The sequence below is a fragment of the Leuresthes tenuis genome, unplaced genomic scaffold, assembly GCF_036924035.1.
Source record: "Leuresthes tenuis unplaced genomic scaffold, fLeuTen1.0.hap1 SCAF_12, whole genome shotgun sequence".
NCBI classification, from domain to species: Eukaryota; Metazoa; Chordata; class Actinopteri; order Atheriniformes; family Atherinopsidae; genus Leuresthes; species Leuresthes tenuis.
This window is the reverse complement of record NW_027325366.1, coordinates 13,107,934-13,122,044: the sequence shown is the minus strand read 5'-3', so window position 1 is coordinate 13,122,044 and position 14,111 is coordinate 13,107,934. Positions and strand designations below refer to the sequence as shown.

The following is a 14,111-nucleotide window of genomic DNA, read 5'->3' as shown; positions in this document are numbered from 1 at the left end:
ACAACTAAAGGTACTTGCCCTAGCATGTAAAGCTGTATATCTTCTAAAAGGTCATACCTTTCATTTTTTCCATTGAAACCATAAATATTTAAGAGGTTAAAGTCTTGCCCCATAAAATTCAAGTGTGCTAAAAGTGCCCGTCCGTCTCTCACCACTGTGCTACCTTTCACCAGAACATGCGGATTTTTAATTAGAATGGCCACACCATCATTTTTATTTTGATTTGAGCCACTCCATATAGATAAATGGGGCCACATTTCCTCCCATTGTCTATGGTTTTTTAAAAAAGGTAGTCCACATTCTTGTATTAAAAACACATCTGATTTTATGGAGTCTAAGAAGGATAAAGTACTCTGGGCTCTTGTCTTTGATTTCACACTTCTCACATTTAGTGTTGAGAAGGTGAGAACCATTAAAAGCATAAAGGAAAGTAGGTATGTCATTTTCGTTTTTCTAAGTTATCAAAACAAATTACACACAGGTTATTTCTTGGGAAACTAGCTCTTCCTTCATTTCTTTAGGTGAAAAGTGAGTAGGGTGATCTATATTTCCTTTTCGGACTCTCGGTGTTGGCCTCTGACGCAATGTTGCATTTAACTTTGAGTCCCTGGGGGTTGATTGCAGAGCTGAAGTTAAAAAGGAGACCTCATTTGGTGAGTCGGAGGGGAAGACTCTAGGTTCTTCCACTGAAGAACTGTCTTAAAGGGACCTAACCCTTCCCCTCTTCTCTGATACCACTGGGGAATCAGAGGCTCAGATGCCGTCCTCTTCGGCTGTTGACCTTCGGGGAGGTGAGTATCTTCACTAGACTCACCTGTCTGCTCTTCCTCCTCATTTAGCGTAGCTCCACCCTCTGCCTGTGAATTCTCACAGACTTCAACACTGAGTGGTGAGGCCTCTACAGGCCCCTCCCCTTTTTGCTCCTCACTTCCAATCCAAGCTTTTGGCGGGAAGTTTGAATTTATTGGGTCAACCTCTTCACTTTGTTCACCAACTGCCACCTTTGGTCCTTCTCTTTGTTGGCTTGACTGTGGCTTTACCGTCTTTAATTTGTTGGCAAAAGATTTAGGGCAATCTCTGAAGAGGTGATTTAATTCTCCACAGAGATTACATTTCCTGCCATTTGGACACTCTCCAAAAGTTTGCCCAATTTCTCTGCTCTTCCCACATAACACCTTGGTACAAGCCTCAACCAGGTGCCCATGCTCACCACACTTGCGGCAGAACTTGGGCTGCCCCTGGTAGTGGATGTAACCTCGGTTTTCAAGGTGGCCAGAGTGTCGCCCACCCGCTGCACTGAGCACTCTTCAGCCCTTTTAAATGGTATAACTTTGCACTCCCGCACGCTCCAGCAAGCACCATTCAAGCAACAACTTTGCACTCCAGCTTCGAACATCGGCACAGTCGCAACAAGTAAGGCGACTCTACTCAGAGAAGTCACTCTGCACAGTAAGAAGATTTCTTTTGCACAGACAGAAAGGGCTTCACCCGCAAAGGTAAAGCCTGCCAAAAATAGAAACAACTCATTAGTGCTGCTCTCCACAGAAATCTTTAGTAAAAGGCGAAAGACTTGTACGTTATGAAGAGAAACCAGAGTACGATTATCCGTCACTGCGGGAGCAGGGCATCAGGCTAGTTGGCATAGCCACCTTCCCCATGGTGAGCTTTGCTTGGTTGAGACGCTTGCTCCCCCCCCCCTTGCTCCTCGGCTGACCAACTAGGAACAATCGGGCCCTATTCGATGGCTGCCTTGTCTTTTACTCTGTGCAAAAGACAAGGCAGCAACAAAAACACCACGAGAATCCCGTATTGAGGCTTTGTTCTGATCGCTCATTCGGTGTCGCGTTTCTTTCAAGCAATTCTCCCGGTTAGCCCACACTCGGCTCGCTCCCATAGCCGTGTTAAAGTCTACTTCGCATTCACTCTCTTTTCTCAGCAGACTCTTGGGATTTTATCTATAAAATGAATTCCTTCACTCAAACTATGTGGAAACTGCTTTGTCCTTAATATTTACCATGTCTAGAAAGATTTAAACAAAAAAAACAACGTTGTACTTTGCAGTAAAAGAAAGAGCAAATCTAAAGTTTCAGGAATCCGAGAATAAGCTTACTTTCATGAGTTCTTCCCGATTTCGGATTTTGCTATAAAATGAATTCCTTCACTCATACTAAATTAAAACTGCTAAACCGCTAATCTGTTATATGTAAGGCAGATGTCAAATTCACCGAAATAGGATCAAAGGGTATTCGGCCAATCGAGCTGTAGCAGCTTCGGTAAAAGAGTATAAGTTGAAGAGTTTGTGAATAAAGGTGTGCGCACACATAGTGTGCTGTACGAAAATAGGCAGGGAGCAATGCCGGCTGGGGTATATGTTCTTGTATGTTGTCTGACTGTTTGATTTGAATGTGTTGTGTAAGTATCCTGTTGAATGTTACATGTTTGGGCTTTGACACGCTTCACTGTGGTTGTTAACTGTGTGGTGTGTCCTGAAATGTTATATGTTTGGGCTGTGTGACATGCTTAATGCTTGTCAGTAGCTACCCACTTATTCATATATAGCAACTGACAACATAAGAAGTCCGGACATACTTTGATAGTGGTTGTAGAAGTATCCTTATTGATAATAGATCACTAATTCATAGTGATAGAACAGTAGATGAACAGGTGCTTGCACATGTCTCACGAAAATAAAATGGGTGTATGATTGCTGACGGCAGAGCAATACTGCCAAACTTATGAGTTCTTGTGGCAAACTTGATTCAGTGTCTTGACGTGTATACGCTGTTTCGCTGACTTGATTGTCACAAGAAACAAAGTGTGTTTGATAAGATCCGACCATTTTATTACGGGAGGATCAGTATGTATGGATTCTGATGTGACTGATAAACCCATTCGTATCTTAAGGATAATCTAATACGTGAGACAACGCCCTGGCACACGATAAAAAAAAAAAAAGAGAGAGAGCGGTTTTGTGTCCCCACTGTCCATAATGTAGAAAAGAGAGAAAAAAGCCTTTCTGATTTGGTGTGTGTGCTCATAGTGCAGAGTGTAGAGAAAAGAAAGCCGTTTTGGTGTCACGGGTGTTGTGACTTACACACACACATTTCTAAATTGAGAAAGGAAATTATTTTAGAGGAAGCACTAGAGTTTAGATCCCACATTTGTTGATAGGCATTCATTTATTTCTTCACTTCTGATGAAGTTTCAACAATAAACAACAAACTTTGTATTATGAGAAAGACCCAGACTCATTCTTCAGGAATCCGAAAATAAGCTCTATTTTATGAGTTATGCACGAATTCGGATTCTCCTATAAAACGAATTCATTAACTCAAACCAAGTTAAGACTGCTTTGTCCTTCATATTTATTCATGTCTAATCAAGTTTCAACGATAAACAACGTTGTACTTTGTAGAATGAGAAAGAACTTCTTCAGCAATAAGCATCTCTCGACATATGACGAAATACAGATTTTGCTATAAAATTAATTCCTTCTATCAGCCTGACTTAAAACTGTTTGTCCTCCTTATTTATCCACTTCAAATCAAGTTTCAACAATTAAAAAAAATTTGTAGTTTGAGAAAGAACAACTTAATCTTGTGTACAGTCCATCAATAATTGCTAGAAAACATGAAAGAAACTTTTCGAAAATCAAACCGCACATGATCATAAGTGGGATAGGAGGTGTTCAGCTGCAAGGTGTGAATGTCCACCCATAATTCCTGAAAAATGGGCAAAAAAAAGGTGTGAATGCCCAACCATACATCATCAAAAGCAGGAGTGGAAGTGTTCGGCTACAAGAAGGTGTGAACGTCCAACCAAAATATGTAAAAAGAAGTTAAGAAAAGGTTCGAATATCCAACCAAACATAATCAAAAGTGGGAGCAGAGCTGTTCGACAGCAAGTAGGTGTGAATGTCAGATCATAATTTGCAAAAAGCTGATGAGAAAGGGTGAAAATGCCCGACTATACATCATCAAAAGCGAGAGAGGTTGTGTTCGGCTGCAAGTAGGTGTGAATGTCCAGCCATAATTACTCACAAACGGGTAAGAAAAGGTAGTATTGCAGGACCATATATGATCAAAACAGGGAGCGGAGGTGGTTCAGCTGCAAGAAGGTTTGAATGTCAAACTAAAGTTCAAATATATTAACAAAAGCGGGAGGAGAGGTCTTCGGATGAAAGTGGTTGAAAATTTCCATCCATAATGTATAAAATGCGGTGAAAAAAAAGGTGTGATAGAACACTAAAAGGTTGAGCGGAAGTGTTCGGCTGCAAGAAGGTGTGAATGTCCGACTATATTTGGTGAAAAGCAGGTGAAGCAAGGTCTGAATGCCCAACCTTACATCATCAAAAGCGAGATCAGAGGTGTTTGGCTGCAAAAAGGCCATAGTTTGCCAAAAGCGGGTAAGGTGCGAATGACCGACTAAATATCAACAAAAGTGGGGGCGGAGGTCTTCGGATGCAAGTGGGTGTGAATATCCCACCATACAAGTATGGTGGAGAGGAAGCTGTGAATGGCCGACCATAGTAAAAGGCGGGTGAGAGAAGGTGCGAATGTCAAACCATACATAATCAAAACAGGGAGCGGAGGTGTTCTGCTGTAAGAAGGTGTGAATGTCCAACCATAGTTGGTAAAAAGCGGGTAAGAAAAGGTTAAAATACCCGACTGTACACAATCAATAGCGGGAGCGGAGTTGTTCGGCTACTAAAAGGTGTGAATGTCCGACCATGGTTTGTAAAAAGCGGGTAAGAAAAGGTGCGAATGCCCGACAATGTATGATCAAAAGAGGGAGTGGAGGTTTTCGGCTGCAAGAAGGTCTGAATGTCCAACCATAATTTGTAAAAACCGGGGAAGAAAAGGCTCGAAAGCCCGACTATACACCATCAAAAGTGGGAGCGGAGGTGTTCAGCTGCAAGACGGTCTGAATGTCCATCAATAATTGCTAGAAAACATGAAAGAAAATTTTCGAATATCAAACTGCACATGATCATAAGCGGGAGAGGAGGTGTTCAGCTGCAAGAAGGTGTGAATGTCTACCCATAATTACTGAAAAATGGGTAAGAAAAGGTGCGAATGCCTAACCATACATCATCAAAAGAGGGAGCGGAGGTGTTCCGCTGTAAGACGGTGTGAATGTCCGACCATAGATGGTAAAAAGCGGGTAAGAAAAGGTTAAATTACCCGACTGTACACAATCAAAAGAGGGAGCGGAGTTGTTCAGCTAAGAGAAGGTGTGAAAGTCCGACCTTGGTTTGTAAAAAGCGGGTAAGAAAAGGTTCTTATGCCCGAATATACACCATCAAAAGTGGAAGCGGAGGTGTTCGGCTGCAAGATATTGTGATCGTCCGACCAAAGTTTGTAAAAAGCAGTTAAGAAAAGGTTCGAATATCTAACCAAACATAAGAATGAGTCTTTTCCGCTGTAGAATGCCCGACTATAGACCATCAAATGCGGGAGCGGAGGTGTTCGGCTCTGAGTAGGTGTGAATGTCCGACCATAATTGCTGAAGAATGTGTTAGAAAAGGTAAGAATGCTGGACCATACATCATCAAAAGCGGTAGAGGTGGTGTTCGGCTGCAAAAAGGTGTGACTGTTCGACTAAAGTTTGTAAAAAGTGGGTAAGACAAGGTGCGAATGCCTGACAATGTATGATCAAAAGCGGGAGCGGAGGTGTTCAGCTGCAAGAAGGTCTACATGTCCATGAATAATTGCTAGAAAACATGAAAGAAACTTTTCGAAAATCAAACCGCACATGATCATAAGTGGGATAGGAGGTGTTCAGCTGCAAGGTGAGAATGTCCACCCATAATTCCTGAAAAATGGGCAAAAAAAAGGTGTGAATGCCCAACCATACATCATCAAAAGCAGGAGTGGAAGTGTTCGGCTACAAGAAGGTGTGAACGTCCAACCAAAATATGTAAAAAGAAGTTAAGAAAAGGTTCGAATATCCAACCAAACATAATCAAAAGTGGGAGCAGAGCTGTTCGACAGCAAGTAGGTGTGAATGTCAGATCATAATTTGCAAAAAGCTGATGAGAAAGGGTGAGAATGCCCAACTATACATCATCAAAAGCGAGAGAGGTTGTGTTCGGCTGCAAGTAGGTGTGAATGTCCAGCCATAATTACTCACAAACGGGTAAGAAAAGGTAGTATTGCAGGACCATATATGATCAAAACAGGGAGCGGAGGTGGTTCAGCTGCAAGAAGGTTTGAATGTCAAACTAAAGTTCAAATATATTAACAAAAGCGGGAGGAGAGGTCTTCGGATGAAAGTGGTTGAAAATTTCCATCCATAATGTATAAAATGCGGTGAAAAAAAAGGTGTGATAGAACACTAAAAGGTGGAGCGGAAGTGTTCGGCTGCAAGAAGGTGTGAATGTCCGACTATATTTGGTGAAAAGCAGGTGAAGCAAGGTCTGAATGCCCAACCTTACATCATCAAAAGCAAGATCAGAGTTGTTTGGCTGCAAGAAGGCCATAGTTTGCCAAAAGCGGGTAAGGTGCGAATGTCCGACTAAATATCAACAAAATTTGGGGCGGAGGTTTTCGGATGCAAGTGGGTGTGAATATCCCACCATACAAGTATGGTGGAGCGGAAGCTGTGAATAGCCGACCATAGTTTGGAAAAAGCGGGTAAGAAAAGGTTAAAATACCCGACTGTACACAATCAATAGCGGGAGCGGAGTTGTTCGGCTACAAGAAGGTGTGACACTCCGACCATGGTTTGTAAAAAGCGGGTAAGAAAAGGTGCGAATGTCCGACAATGTATGATCAAAAGAGAGAGCGGAGGTTTTCGGATACACGAAGGTTTGAATGTCCTACCATAGTTTGTAAATAGCGGGTAAGAAAAGGTTCGAATGCCCGACTATATATTAACAAAAGCGGGAGGAGAGGTCTTCGGATGAGAGTGGGTGAGAATTTCCAACCATAATCTATAAAATACGGTGAAAAAAAATATGCGAATGCCTCATAGAACACTAAAAGCGGAAGTGTTCGGCTGCAAGAAGGTGTGAATGTCCGACTATATTTGGTGAAAAGCAGGTGAAGCAAGGTCTGAATGCCCAACCTTACATCATCAAAAGCGAGATCAGAGGTGTTTGGCTGCAAGAAGGCCATAGTTTGCCAAAAGCGGGTAAGTTGCGAATGACCGACTAAATATCAACAAAAGTGGGGGCGGAGGTCTTCGGATGCAAGTGGGTGTGAATATCCCACCATACAAGTATGGTGGAGAGGAAGCTGTGAATGGCCGACCATAGTAAAAGGCGGGTGAGAGAAGGTGCGAATGTCAAACCATACATAATCAAAACAGGGAGCGGAGGTGTTCTGCTGTAAGAAGGTGTGAATGTCCGACCATAGTTGGTAAAAAGCGGGTAAGAAAAGGTTAAAATACCCGACTGTACACAATCAATAGCGGCAGCGGAGTTGTTCGGCTACTAAAAGGTGTGAAAGTCCGACCATGGTTTGTAAAAAGCGGGTAAGAAAAGGTGCGAATGCCCGACAATGTATGATCAAAAGAGGGAGTGGAGGTTTTCGGCTGCAAGAAGGTCTGAATGTCCAACCATAATTTGTAAAAACCGGGGAAGAAAAGGCTCGAAAGCCCGACTATACACCATCAAAAGTGGGAGCGGAGATGTTCAGCTGCAAGACGGTCTGAATGTCCATCAATAATTGCTAGAAAACATGAAAGAAAATTTTCGAATATCAAACTGCACATGATCATAAGCGGGAGAGGAGGTGTTCAGCTGCAAGAAGGTGTGAATGTCTACCCATAATTACTGAAAAATGGGTAAGAAAAGGTGCGAATGCCTAACCATACATCATCAAAAGAGGGAGCGGAGGTGTTCCGCTGTAAGACGGTGTGAATGTCCGACCATAGATGGTAAAAAGCGGGTAAGAAAAGGTTAAATTACCCGACTGTACACAATCAAAAGAGGGAGCGAAGTTGTTCAGCTAAGAGAAGGTGTGAAAGTCCGACCTTGGTTTGTAAAAAGCGGGTAAGAAAAGGTTCGTATGCCCGAATATACACCATCAAAAGCGGAAGCGGAGGTGTTTGGCTGAGAGATATTGTGAACGTCCGACCAAAGTTTGTAAAAAGCAGTTAAGAAAAGGTTCGAATATCTAACCAAACATAAGAATGAGTCTTTTCCGCTGTAGAATGCCCGACTATAGACCATCAAATGCGGGAGCGGAGGTGTTCGGCTCTGAGTAGGTGTGAATGTCCGACCATAATTGCTGAAGAATGTGTTAGAAAAGGTAAGAATGCTGGACCATACATCATCAAAAGCGGTAGAGGTGGTGTTCGGCTGCAAAAAGGTGTGACTGTTCGACTAAAGTTTGTAAAAAGTGGGTAAGACAAGGTGCGAATGCCTGACAATGTATGATCAAAAGCGGGAGCGGAGGTGTTCAGCTGCAAGAAGGTCTACATGTCCATCAATAATTGCTAGAAAACATGAAAGAAACTTTTCGAAAATCAAACCGCACATGATCATAAGTGGGATAGGAGGTGTTCAGCTGCAAGGTGTGAATGTCCACCCATAATTCCTGAAAAATGGGCAAAAAAAAGGTGTGAATGCCCAACCATACATCATCAAAAGCAGGAGTGGAAGTGTTCGGCTACAAGAAGGTGTGAACGTCCAACCAAAATATGTAAAAAGAAGTTAAGAAAAGGTTCGAATATCCAACCAAACATAATCAAAAGTGGGAGCAGAGCTGTTCGACAGCAAGTAGGTGTGAATGTCAGATCATAATTTGCAAAAAGCTGATGAGAAAGGGTGAGAATTCCCGACTATACATCATCAAAAGCGAGAGAGGTTGTGTTCGGCTGCAAGTAGGTGTGAATGTCCAGCCATAATTACTCACAAACGGGTAAGAAAAGGTAGTATTGCAGGACCATATATGATCAAAACAGGGAGCGGAGGTGGTTCAGCTGCAAGAAGGTTTGAATGTCAAACTAAAGTTCAAATATATTAACAAAAGCGGGAGGAGAGGTCTTCGGATGAAAGTGGTTGAAAATTTCCATCCATAATGTATAAAATGCGGTGAAAAAAAAGGTGTGATAGAACACTAAAAGGTTGAGCGGAAGTGTTCGGCTGCAAGAAGGTGTGAATGTCCGACTATATTTGGTGAAAAGCAGGTGAAGCAAGGTCTGAATGCCCAACCTTACATCATCAAAAGCGAGATCAGAGGTGTTTGGCTGCAAAAAGGCCATAGTTTGCCAAAAGCGGGTAAGGTGCGAATGACCGACTAAATATCAACAAAAGTGGGGGCGGAGGACTTCGGATGCAAGTGGGTGTGAATATCCCACCATACAAGTATGGTGGAGAGGAAGCTGTGAATGGCCGACCATAGTAAAAGGCGGGTGAGAGAAGGTGCGAATGTCAAACCATACATAATCAAAACAGGGAGCGGAGGTGTTCTGCTGTAAGAAGGTGTGAATGTCCAACCATAGTTGGTAAAAAGCGGGTAAGAAAAGGTTAAAATACCCGACTGTACACAATCAATAGCGGGAGCGGAGTTGTTCGGCTACTAAAAGGTGTGAAAGTCCGACCATGGTTTGTAAAAAGCGGGTAAGAAAAGGTGCGAATGCCCGACAATGTATGATCAAAAGAGGGAGTGGAGGTTTTCGGCTGCAAGAAGGTCTGAATGTCCAACCATAATTTGTAAAAACCGGGGAAGAAAAGGCTCGAAAGCCCGACTATACACCATCAAAAGTGGGAGCGGAGGTGTTCAGCTGCAAGACGGTCTGAATGTCCATCAATAATTGCTAGAAAACATGAAAGAAAATTTTCGAATATCAAACTGCACATGATCATAAGCGGGAGAGGAGGTGTTCAGCTGCAAGAAGGTGTGAATGTCTACCCATAATTACTGAAAAATGGGTAAGAAAAGGTGCGAATGCCTAACCATACATCATCAAAAGAGGGAGCGGAGGTGTTCCGCTGTAAGACGGTGTGAATGTCCGACCATAGATGGTAAAAAGCGGGTAAGAAAAGGTTAAATTACCCGACTGTACACAATCAAAAGAGGGAGCGGAGTTGTTCAACTAAGAGAAGGTGTGAAAGTCCGACCTTGGTTTGTAAAAAGCGGGTAAGAAAAGGTTCGTATGCCCGAATATACACCATCAAAAGCGGAAGCGGAGGTGTTTGGCTGCAAGATATTGTGAACGTCCGACCAAAGTTTGTAAAAAGCAGTTAAGAAAAGGTTCGAATATCTAACCAAACATAAGAATGAGTCTTTTCCGCTGTAGAATGCCCGACTATAGACCATCAAATGCGGGAGCGGAGGTGTTCGGCTCTGAGTAGGTGTGAATGTCCGACCATAATTGCTGAAGAATGTGTTAGAAAAGGTAAGAATGCTGGACCATACATCATCAAAAGCGGTAGAGGTGGTGTTCGGCTGCAAAAAGGTGTGACTGTTCGACTAAAGTTTGTAAAAAGTGGGTAAGACAAGGTGCGAATGCCTGACAATGTATGATCAAAAGCGGGAGCGGAGGTGTTCAGCTGCAAGAAGGTCTACATGTCCATCAATAATTGCTAGAAAACATGAAAGAAACTTTTCGAAAATCAAACCGCACATGATCATAAGTGGGATAGGAGGTGTTCAGCTGCAAGGTGTGAATGTCCACCCATAATTCCTGAAAAATGGGCAAAAAAAAGGTGTGAATGCCCAACCATACATCATCAAAAGCAGGAGTGGAAGTGTTCGGCTACAAGAAGGTGTGAACGTCCAACCAAAATATGTAAAAAGAAGTTAAGAAAAGGTTTGAATATCCAACCAAACATAATCAAAAGTGGGAGCAGAGCTGTTCGACAGCAATGTGGTGTGAATGTCAGATCATAATTTGCAAAAAGCTGATGAGAAAGGGTGAAAATGCCCGACTATACATCATCAAAAGCGAGAGAGGTTGTGTTCGGCTGCAAGTAGGTGTGAATGTCCAGCCATAATTACTCACAAACGGGTAAGAAAAGGTAGTATTGCAGGACCATATATGATCAAAACAGGGAGTGGAGGTGGTTCAGCTGCAAGAAGGTTTGAATGTGAAACTAAAGTTCAAATATATTAACAAAAGCGGGAGGAGAGGTCTTCGGATGAAAGTGGTTGAAAATTTCCATCCATAATGTATAAAATGCGGTGAAAAAAAAGGTGTGATAGAACACTAAAAGGTTGAGCGGAAGTGTTCGGCTGCAAGAAGGTGTGAATGTCCGACTATATTTGGTGAAAAGCAGGTGAAGCAAGGTCTGAATGCCCAACCTTACATCATCAAAAGCAAGATCAGAGTTGTTTGGCTGCAAAAAGGCCATAGTTTGCCAAAAGCGGGTAAGGTGCGAATGTCCGACTAAATATCAACAAAATTTGGGGCGGAGGTTTTCGGATGCAAGTGGGTGTGAATATCCCACCATACAAGTATGGTGGAGCGGAAGCTGTGAATAGCCGACCATAGTTTGGAAAAAGCGGGTAAGAAAAGGTTAAAATACCCGACTGTACACAATCAATAGCGGGAGCGGATGTGTTTCGCTACAAGAAGGTGTGACAGTCCGACCATGGTTTGTAAAAAGCGGGTAAGAAAAGGTGCGAATGTCCGACAATGTATGATCAAAAGAGAGAGCGGAGGTTTTCGGATACACGAAGGTTTGAATGTCCTACCATAGTTTGTAAATAGCGGGTAAGAAAAGGTTCGAATGCCCGACTATATATTAACAAAAGCGGGAGGAGAGGTCTTCGGATGAGAGTGGGTGAGAATTTCCAACCATAATCTATAAAATACGGTGAAAAAAAATATGTGAATGCCTCATAGAACACTAAAAGCGGAAGTGTTCGGCTGCAAGAAGGTGTGAATGTCCGACTATATTTGGTGAAAAGCAGGTGAAGCAAGGTCTGAATGCCCAACCTTACATCATCAAAAGCGAGATCAGAGGTGTTTGGCTGCAAGAAGGCCATAGTTTGCCAAAAGCGGGTAAGGTGCGAATGACCGACTAAATATCAACAAAAGTGGGGGCGGAGGTCTTCGGATGCAAGTGGGTGTGAATATCCCACCATACAAGTATGGTGGAGAGGAAGCTGTGAATGGCCGACCATAGTAAAAGGCGGGTGAGAGAAGGTGCGAATGTCAAACCATACATAATCAAAACAGGGAGCGGAGGTGTTCTGCTGTAAGAAGGTGTGAATGTCCAACCATAGTTGGTAAAAAGCGGGTAAGAAAAGGTTAAAATACCCGACTGTACACAATCAATAGCGGGAGCGGAGTTGTTCGGCTACTAAAAGGTGTGAAAGTCCGACCATGGTTTGTAAAAAGCGGGTAAGAAAAGGTGCGAATGCCGACAATGTATGATCAAAAGAGGGAGTGGAGGTTTTCGGCTGCAAGAAGGTCTGAATGTCCAACCATAATTTGTAAAAACCGGGGAAGAAAAGGCTCGAAAGCCCGACTATACACCATCAAAAGTGGGAGCGGAGGTGTTCAGCTGCAAGACGGTCTGAATGTCCATCAATAATTGCTAGAAAACATGAAAGAAAATTTTCGAATATCAAACTGCACATGATCATAAGCGGGAGAGGAGGTGTTCAGCTGCAAGAAGGTGTGAATGTCTACCCATAATTACTGAAAAATGGGTAAGAAAAGGTGCGAATGCCTAACCATACATCATCAAAAGAGGGAGCGGAGGTGTTCCGCTGTAAGACGGTGTGAATGTAGATGGTAAAAAGCGGGTAAGAAAAGGTTAAATTACCCGACTGTACACAATCAAAAGAGGGAGCGGAGTTGTTCAGCTAAGAGAAGGTGTGAAAGTCCGACCTTGGTTTGTAAAAAGCGGGTAAGAAAAGGTTCTTATGCCCGAATATACACCATCAAAAGTGGAAGCGGAGGTGTTCGGCTGCAAGATATTGTGATCGTCCGACCAAAGTTTGTAAAAAGCAGTTAAGAAAAGGTTCGAATATCTAACCAAACATAAGAATGAGTCTTTTCCGCTGTAGAATGCCCGACTATAGACCATCAAATGCGGGAGCGGAGGTGTTCGGCTCTGAGTAGGTGTGAATGTCCGACCATAATTGCTGAAGAATGTGTTAGAAAAGGTAAGAATGCTGGACCATACATCATCAAAAGCGGTAGAGGTGGTGTTCGGCTGCAAAAAGGTGTGACTGTTCGACTAAAGTTTGTAAAAAGTGGGTAAGACAAGGTGCGAATGCCTGACAATGTATGATCAAAAGCGGGAGCGGAGGTGTTCAGCTGCAAGAAGGTCTACATGTCCATGAATAATTGCTAGAAAACATGAAAGAAACTTTTCGAAAATCAAACCGCACATGATCATAAGTGGGATAGGAGGTGTTCAGCTGCAAGGTGAGAATGTCCACCCATAATTCCTGAAAAATGGGCAAAAAAAAGGTGTGAATGCCCAACCATACATCATCAAAAGCAGGAGTGGAAGTGTTCGGCTACAAGAAGGTGTGAACGTCCAACCAAAATATGTAAAAAGAAGTTAAGAAAAGGTCCAAATATCCAACCAAACATAATCAAAAGTGGGAGCAGAGCTGTTCGACAGCAAGTAGGTGTGAATGTCAGATCATAATTTGCAAAAAGCTGATGAGAAAGGGTGAGAATGCCCAACTATACATCATCAAAAGCGAGAGAGGTTGTGTTCGGCTGCAAGTAGGTGTGAATGTCCAGCCATAATTACTCACAAACGGGTAAGAAAAGGTAGTATTGCAGGACCATATATGATCAAAACAGGGAGCGGAGGTGGTTCAGCTGCAAGAAGGTTTGAATGTCAAACTAAAGTTCAAATATATTAACAAAAGCGGGAGGAGAGGTCTTCGGATGAAAGTGGTTGAAAATTTCCATCCATAATGTATAAAATGCGGTGAAAAAAAAGGTGTGATAGAACACTAAAAGGTGGAGCGGAAGTGTTCGGCTGCAAGAAGGTGTGAATGTCCGACTATATTTGGTGAAAAGCAGGTGAAGCAAGGTCTGAATGCCCAACCTTACATCATCAAAAGCAAGATCAGAGTTGTTTGGCTGCAAGAAGGCCATAGTTTGCCAAAAGCGGGTAAGGTGCGAATGTCCGACTAAATATCAACAAAATTTGGGGCGGAGGTTTTCGGATGCAAGTGGGTGTGAAT

The 14,111-nt window shown here is 42.8% G+C and overlaps 1 non-coding gene across 1 annotated transcript; it reads right to left on the bottom strand.

Annotated features, from left to right (window-relative positions):
- Window positions 1–1,485: 1,485 nt before the first annotated feature.
- LOC140265958 (U5 spliceosomal RNA) lies at window positions 1,486–1,599 on the bottom strand. Its single transcript, XR_011906637.1, has one exon. It is a non-coding gene; the product is annotated as a U5 spliceosomal RNA (small nuclear RNA).
- Window positions 1,600–14,111: the final 12,512 nt, after the last annotated feature.